General features: G+C 38.2%; 1 long non-coding RNA gene across 1 annotated transcript in view; it reads right to left on the reverse strand.

Moving 5' to 3' along the window:
* Positions 1-7,439: 7,439 nt before the first annotated feature.
* Positions 7,440-8,856, reverse strand: part of LOC105505793 — an 11,952-nt gene continuing 10,535 nt past the window's right edge. The window contains exon 4 of the long non-coding RNA XR_001000806.1: positions 7,440-8,589. This is a non-coding gene — a long non-coding RNA (uncharacterized LOC105505793). The remainder of the gene's footprint in view (positions 8,590-8,856) is intronic.

Raw genomic sequence — 8,856 nt, forward strand, 5'->3', positions numbered from 1 at the left:
ATTTTTTGTATTTTTAGTAGATATGGGGTTTCACCATGTTAGCCAGGATGGTCTCCAATCTCCTGACCTCATGATCCGTGCACCTCTGCCTCCCAAAGTGCTAGGATTACAGGTGTGAGTCATCGTGCCCATCCCAGTTTGAAGAATTTTTAAATTTCCATCTTCATTTTGCTTTTGACCCAATGCTCATTCAGGAGCAGATTATTTAATTTCCATGTAATTGCATAGTTTTGAAGGTTTCTTTTGGAGTTGATTTCCAGTTTTATTCCACTGTGGTCTGAGAGAGTACTTGATATAATTTCAATTTTCTTAAATGTACTGAGGCTCATTTTATGGCCTATCATATGGTCTATCTTGGAGAAAGTTCCATACACTGTTGAATAGAATGTGTATTCTGTGGTTGTTGGATAAAATGTTCTGTATATATCTGGTAAGTCCATTTGTTCCATGGTGTAGTTTAAATCCATTGTTTCTTTGTGAACTTTCTGTCTTGATGACCTGTCTAGTGCTGTCAGTGGAGTATTGAAGTCTTCCACTATTATTGTGTTGCTGTCTATCTCATTTCTTAGGTCTATTAGTAATTGCTTTATAAATTTGGGAACTCCAGTGTTAGGTGCATATATGTTTAGGACTGTGATATTTTGCTGTTGGACAGAGCCTTTTACCATTATATAATGTCCCCCTTTGTTTCTTTTAACTGCTGTTACTTTAAAATTTGTTTTTTCTGATATACGAATAGCTACCCCTGCTCTATTTTGGCGTCCGTTTGCATGAAATGACTTTTTCCACCCCTTTTAAGTTTATGTGAGTCCTTATGTGTTAGATGAGTTTCCTGAAGGCAGCAGATAGTTGGTTGGTGAGTTCTTACCCGTTCTGCAGTTCTGTGTCTTTTAAGTGGAGGATTTAGGCCATTTACATTCAATGTTAGTATTGAGATGTGAGGTATCATTGCATTCATCATGCTATTTGTTGCCTGTGTACTTTGGTTCTTTTGTTTCTTGTTTCTGCTTTTTAACTTGAATTTTGGTTTTATAGGTCCCGTGTGATTTATGCTTTAAAGAGGTTCTGTTGTGATATGTTTCCAGGACTTGTTTCCAGATTTAGAGCTCCTTTTAGCAGTTCTTGTAGTGGTGGCTTGGTAGTGGTGAATTCTCTCAGCATTTGTTTGTCTGAAAAAGACTGTATGTTTCCTTCATATATGATGCTTAGCTTCACTGGATACACAATTCTTGGCCAATAATTGTTTTGTTTGAGAAGTTTGGAGATAGGGCCCCAATCCCTTCTAGCTTGTAGGTTTTCTGCTGAGAAATCTGCAGGAAACTTCTCCTGCAAACAGACCTTCACTTTCTCCAGGAGAGGTGTGTGTTCGGGAGAGGAGGATCCCTTTTCCACTTCTGCAGTTGGGGCACTCACAGTGTTTGGGTGTCTCCTGGGTCCTGCAGGAGCAGTGTGCTTCCTTCAGAGGGTCTGTGGGCCCTCTCAGGATTGCTGGTTTGTTCTTGTAGTCAATCTGGAGCTACAATCCACAATGTGAGCGTCCACACGCTGCTCTGTCTGTCCAAGTCAGAGCTGCAATCTAGTCCTGCCTCCCGTCTGCCATGATGATCCTGCACTGCATACTATATATTTTACTTATTTATTCTTCCATTGACTGCCTTCACCCTCAAGAATAAGAAGAGAGATTTTTGTCTATTTTGTTCTTTGCTTTAGACTTAGTGCCTAGAACAGAACCTGGCACCTATGAGATAGTCAATAATGAAAAAAATCTTGTTGATTGAATCTCACTTATTTCTCATCATTAATGAAAGATAGTATTGCAGAAGGCAAGAAAAGGGGTCTTAACTCACAGAGGCTTGGTTTGAATTTCAGATCTGCCATTTGCTAGCTATCTATGAGGCACTGGGTGAGCCATTCGTGCTCTCTCAACCTCAGTTCGTTCACCTCTGAAGTGAAGAGAACATTTATCCCTTGTGCTGTACATGATTTTGCTATTAGGATCAAAATGAAAATTACTATTCAAATGTGAAGAATTATTACTAATAGTTAATGGTAATACTTACCATTTACTGAACACATAATATGCTCCAGGCACTGTGTTGATAGTTTAATATATAAAGTATATGTATAAAATTTCATTTAATCATCACAATAACCATACGAGCTAACTTAAAATTTAATTTTACAGATGAAGACACTGAGGCTCACGGATGTTAAAATGGCTTGTCCAAGGTCACTAACACAGTAAGCGGCAGGTCAGATATTTTACTTCAGGCCTCTCTAAATCTTCCGTGCTGTAGAGCTAGGTTTTTAATGGCTTTGAAAGTCATACATTTCTTCTTTAGCTAGTATGCTGCTGCTGTTTAACTCTTAATTTTACTCAAAACAATGTAAGAGTCTTAGACATTATTAAAATGGCAATGCCATTTTCTTAGTGCCACAGAACTAGCTCTTGAGTATGAACATTTGAAGAAAAGAAGGGGGTCAAAGATGAAATAGTGACAAATCTTCTTTTGGATAATTCTTTTTAGACTATATTTAAATATGCCCTAATGGCAAGGACAGAAGAAAATTCAGGGCCAGAACTGCTCCTTTAAAAAGAAATATTCTCTTCTAGGAAATGCCATGATGGTCCTCAGTTTGTAAGAACCAGCGTTCAGTTTTAAGGGTGCAAGTAGATTGTGAAGTTCGGGAAGTATCAGTGTCTTAGATGTTACCATAGCCGAACAGTGTTGTTTATGGAAGCCTGGTTCCCACCCCAGCTTTACCTCTGCCTATCATGTGGCTAAAGCTATTGCAGATGATCAGAAATTTGAAACAGAGACTACCATACCCAGGGAGGTCTCATGTTTTCCTTGTCAAAATACTCTCTATTGGAGTATACATGTGGTTATCTTGTTCAATAAAGAAAACAAATCAAATCAACCTTCTGCCAAGAGCAATCATTATGCTTCCTGCCCCACGTGGGTAGGAAAGGAGAAAATGACAGTGTCAAGAGAAGAACCATGGATGGAATGGGCCGGAGTCCGCAGACATAGGATTACAGGCTACCTTTACCCAATTCAAATTACTTTGGCAAAAGGAGGAATACATTAGAAGACACAAGTGTGCAGAAGAGGAGTGGGACTGAAGCCATGGCTCAGAAACCAGAACTAGGACCTTCAATACCATCAGGACATGCATTTCTGCATCTCTCAGATTGACTTCCTCCACATAGCTGGAGGTGCGGCCCCTGGCATCAATAGAAAAGTGGCTATATAACTTATAAGTACATCCATTTGATGAAACACTATGCATATGTACTAATATGGAAAGACCGCCAATATATTTTTAAATGAAAAAGAAAGTTGCAAAAACAATGAATAAAACATAATCTCATTTATGTAAAAGAAAAAACAAACTCTGCATATGTGAAGAAATGTATTGAAAAGGACTGGAAGAACAGACTTTATAAGTAGTGGCCAATGTTGGGGAGGGAAGTAAAAAACAGATGGAAACTTGGAGGTCCTTTATATTTTACTCTGTGTAGTTATATAGTGCCTGAATTTTTACAAGGATGTGTCCACATACTACTTACATAATAAAAAGCAAACAGAACAAAACCCAAAGCATCCCCCAGGGGACCCACTGGGCTGGGATGAAATTTCTCTAGGTCTCTGACTGTGTCATTTAAAACCTTGTGCATCCCTTATGGGCTGGGTCTGACCCCATTCAGTTTAGAGCAAAGTTCTTATAAAACATCCAGGGATCCATCCCTTCTAAATATCTACCACATGCATAAATATATGTGGCAAATGACATACCAAAAAAGTGTAAGTAAAGGTCTCTGTTCTCAAAGAGTATATAATTGGAAAGGCAAATACATAAGTTAAATATTAATAAACTCTGTGGAGTTCTTAGTACTGGAACTTTACCAGCCTTAGTTTTGCACTGTGTAAAATGTGGACTAGATGGTCTCTAAGGGGTCTTAGTTTGAGTATTTTGAAATTCTGTGATTATGTTGTAGGCTGTTCAAGAATTTTTTTTTTTTTCAGAATCACAAGGAAACATGGCTAGTATTAGACTCCAAATCACAGGGAAAAAGAGATGTTAGAAGTCAGCCAGGATGGAATTCAATATCACTTTGGGTCACTTGGAAAATACTTCTGTAAACGTAGAAGACACATACATTCTCTTTAAATATAAGACTAAGAAAGGTGACTGGATAATTACATTGCTGTATAATCCTCTGCCTAAGAGCTGCAAGTACCAGTGAAGAAATAAAAGGAACAGAAAGCTAATCGGTGAACTCTGGAGAGCTTGCACACAACTGAGGCAAATGGTTTCTCTCCTCAAAATGGGACTCTCAATCCTTGGCTAAACAGTCAAACAAACACTCAAGAGAAACTCAAAACCAGTTGCAAGGTAAAAAAAGGTGGAAAAGGCTTTTTGCCCACTCAACTGGGCTTAAAGCCTTTGGAGAAGTGCTTCAGGGCTTACAGATGAGACAAAGGTAACAGAGGGAGCTGTGTTGGAGAGAATTAAAAGCAAAGGCATAGAGTAAACAGGTTTCAACAAGACAGTCTTTATTGTTGAAAAGCCACTCTGAGCAAAATCCTGCTTTTTGCTTCAGTGGGAAGCTCCAGGAAACGAACAGGACTAGCAAATGTTAATGTTGAATACCCTCCACACACATCACCTTTCCATTCCCTTCTTTTAATCTGCAAGAAATATGTTAAAACACCAAAATAATGTCCTCCTTCCCCATTATAAAGCAGCACAAACAAGAAGAACTATTTTTGGAAGACAGACAGGATAGCAAAGGAGATAAAATTTAAAATCAGGCAAGCCTGGTGTGTTGCCTTGAGCACGTAACTTAACCTCTCTGAGTCTCAGTTTTCCCATCTGTAAAATGGAGATAAGGGTACTTACCTTAAGGGGTTGTTGTAATGATTAAATAGGATAATTGACAAGTGTTTAGTACAAGACCTGAGACACTGTAAAAAAACACTTAGTAAACAGTAGATGTTATTGTCATCATTATTATTAGTTTTATTTTAAAATCTGCTTTGGTGCAAAAATACAAGATAACTTTGCTTTAGCTATTATAGACAGTAATTTTTGATTCCTTTGCTCTGTGATTCGGGGAATCTCTACATATAGCTACAAAGTCATCCAGGGAAGGACAAGGTCATGCAGGGCTCTTTCCTGCCCATGGGCCTCATTTAAGTGCAGCCATCCTTCAGGGCTTTGGTTAAGCTTCCGAGGACCCTTTGGGCCAAAGTATGTTACCCCTTTTGCATTCTGAATTGCTTACCACAATTGTAATTAGGTGGTTATTTATGTAATTATTTGTCTATTTTATCAACTGCTTAATTTTCAAAAAGTTAAAAATGATTTTCATCCAAATGTGTAGTGAGTGCATGCCAAAGACTGATCTAACCCAGGAAACTAGAAGCATAATTAGGCTGGTTCAAAGAGCACTTGTAAGTTGTGGAAGGTATGTTGAAGCAAGTTTGCTACATTATAGACAAAAATCCTACTCCTGTTTCCTGATATGTTCTAGAGGCAAAAAAATTATAACTTTTGGGGTTGTCTTTTGTATTTCACTAGACAAAAGTCTACAAAGTAATGTATAACTTCACAGAGCCTCCACTTTAATCAGTGGTAAATAGTGAATCAAATAAAGATACATTCTGCTAGATAATGAAATAAGCACTGGAGTAGGGGCAGGGACTATTAGGTGAAGTTTTGGTATGACTTTGAAAAGACATGCAGTCCTCTTTTGGTCTTATTTCAAGACTTGAATACTTGTTCTTAATAAATGTCTACTTCCTCCTGTAGAATGTAAGCTCCACGATGCTGGGGTCTATGTGATCTTGTAGTCCCAAGCCCTGCACAGTACCTGGTATGATTGTCTAAACCAGGGGTGTGCAATCTTTTGGCTTCCCTGTGCCACATTGGTAGAAGGATAATTATCTTTGGCCACACACGAAATACACAAACACTAATGATAGCTGATGAGATTAAAAAAAAAAAATCACAGAAAAAACTCATGATGTTTTAAGAAAGTTTATGAATTTGTGTCGGGCCACATTCAAAGCTGTCCTGGGCTGCAGGTTGGATAAGCTTGGCGCTTGGTAAACCAAGCCTTCTGGGTCTGGGGTAAGGTCTGTGATGTTTTTGTTGCAACGTCTTGCACTCTGTGTCCTCCAAGGTGCTCCTTGTTCTCTCTTGGAGCCAGTCCCTGCTGCAGAATTTGTTCTGTAAACTTATACCTTGTATCCTAGATTTTATTTTCAATTTTTAAAGTTCACAAGTGAATTGAGCTATCATTTAATTTTTTTGTTGGTGTCTTTAGGTTTTGTGATCAAAACCACATTTACCTCATAAAAATCAATTGAGTTACATGCTGTTCTATTTTGGAATAGTTTTGGTAATAACAAAGGAGTAAATTGTTTTTAGAAAATTTAAGAAAATACTTCAGTGACTTCATTAGTACCATTTTGAAGGGGGGCATAAACTTTTTATAACTGTTTCTACTTCTGTGATTAGTTTATTTGTGCATTTGTATTCTCTGTTTTGCTATGACTCATTTTAGTATTTAATACTTTAGCAGCTATCCATAGAGTATTGATAATGATAATTATTCATACATAGTTTAGAATATTATCATCCCTGCTTAAAATAGGTGTTTCTTTCCATTGCTGATATCTTATTTCTCTCCCTGCATTTTATTATTTTTGATAAATTTGCCAATTCTCCCTTTTTAAATTTATCTCCCCATATTTTACTATTTTTAATAAATTTGCCAATTCTCCTTTTTTTATTAATTGGAACATGTCCCCAACTTTATTAATTTTTAAAAAGCCAACTATTAATTTGATTTACCAACTCAATTTTTTTTTTCTTTTTTTTTTCAAGACAGAGTCTCTTGCTCTGTTGCCCAGGCTGGAGTGCAGTAAAGTGATCTCTGCTCACTGCAACCTCTGGCTCCCAGGTTCTAGTGATTCTCCTGTCTCAGCCTCCTGAGGAGCTGGGACTACAGGCATGCACCTCCATGCCTGGTCAATTTTTGTATTTTTAGTGGAGACAGGGTTTCACCATGTTGGGCAAGCTGGTCTTGAACTCCTGGCCTCAAGTGATCTGCCTGCCTCTGCCTCCCAAGGTGCTGGGATTATAGGCCTGAGTCATTGCACCCGGCCTCAACTCAACTTTATAAGCATTTTGTTCGTTTATGTTGTTAGTTTTATTATTTTCATTTTACTATTTTCTTTTGACTTTTCACTTTAGCCTCTTAACAGATAAAGGCTTTGCTTTTATAGTGTTTTTTTTTTTTTTTCTTCCTTAATTTGGAAAAATGAGTGTTCTTCTAAGCACTGCTATGGGACTACTCCATCAATTTTAATACAGAAATATCATTTCAAAATATTCTGTAGTATAGGGATTTTTTTTCTTTTTTCTTTTCTTTTTTGATTCATTCAAATATTTATGGAGCAGCCAAGGAGACCCAAAGATGATTAAAACATGGTCAGAGAAGTGAGGCAAATGCGCAAGTAGCAGAAAGCAAGGGGCTAGGTTCACAGAATCACAGCTGTCAAAAGAAAGTGCTTTAGGACATCAAGAGTGAGTTTGTTTCCAGCCTGGAAGGAGCATGGCTGGCATATCAGGAAAGGGGATTCGGATTAAAACAGAAGACTTCAGTCTGGATGGCTGATGATACTCAGCATGGACTATATTTGTCTCTTTCCTCTGTCCCCATCTTTGGACTTAATTTTGCAGTATTGTCCAGGACTGTTCAATGTGCTTTTTCTATACTTGCTTGCATTTTAGCTTTAATGTCTTCTTTAGAACTAGGTCCTTTTTGGATTTTTAGGAGTTTTTTCCTGTTTTTTGCAGTATTCATGACCTTTTGATCTTGGTCTTGATAGTTTTGAGTCTTTTCCATTCTGGTTTGATTTTGGTGCATTTTTGGCTGGAGTGTCTTATATAGATTTCTTCACTGGAGCTTTTTCTTCAGTGTCCTCATCATCACAATTATCATCATCATCATCAGCAGCAGCAGCAGGTTTTACATTTTTCTGTGGAAACTTGCCTCTATCTCCAGGGGAGGATTGCCTTCCAGACACATTAAATACCTGAGTTTCACATCCCCCTCATCTTCGTCTTCTCACTCTGCCTCTTCCTCCACAGCTGCTAAGTGCTGCCCACTAATATGCACTGGCCTTGATCCACACTCCAACTGTAATCCCATGGCTGATGGGATTTCAAAGCCCCCAAGGGAAACCGTTGGCTGTACTGACATTTTCAAAGTTGCCAGTGTTACTTCAGTAGGACTGCCTTCATAATTCATTGCCTCTGCTTCAACAATGTGCAATTCATCTTTTACACAGCCCTTAAACTGACCGTTCTTAAAGATAACTGGAGCTCATTTTCATCGTTATCCACCCTAAACTGATCATCTTTGTCGGCCTTTAGTTCACAACCAAAAGATGATTCTGGGGCCACAGGGGGCTTGTCTCCATGTCCATTGAATCTTCCATGGGGTGGTGACGTACACTTCGGTGAGAGAGAAGGCAGACGGAGATAAACAACTACTGCTCCAGAGAACAGCTGCGCAGGACAGAATCACACCAGGCACAGAATTATTTTCTTGATGTAGGAAGTATTCAGGCACTTAACTTTTTTTTACATGATGTGGAGATTTTATATTCTGTGTGCATTGAAAAACTAGTTCACTGAGATATGATTTATATACAATAAAAATTTACCTCTTCTAACCAAAGAGTTTAATGAGGTTTTACAAATGTGTAAAATTGTGTGGCAACTGGCTGGGCATGGTGGCTCACATCTGTAATTCCAGCACTTAGGGAGGCTGAG

The sequence above is a fragment of the Colobus angolensis genome, unplaced genomic scaffold (assembly GCF_000951035.1).
Source record: "Colobus angolensis palliatus isolate OR3802 unplaced genomic scaffold, Cang.pa_1.0 Scaffold129, whole genome shotgun sequence".
Classification (NCBI taxonomy): domain Eukaryota; kingdom Metazoa; phylum Chordata; class Mammalia; order Primates; family Cercopithecidae; genus Colobus; species Colobus angolensis.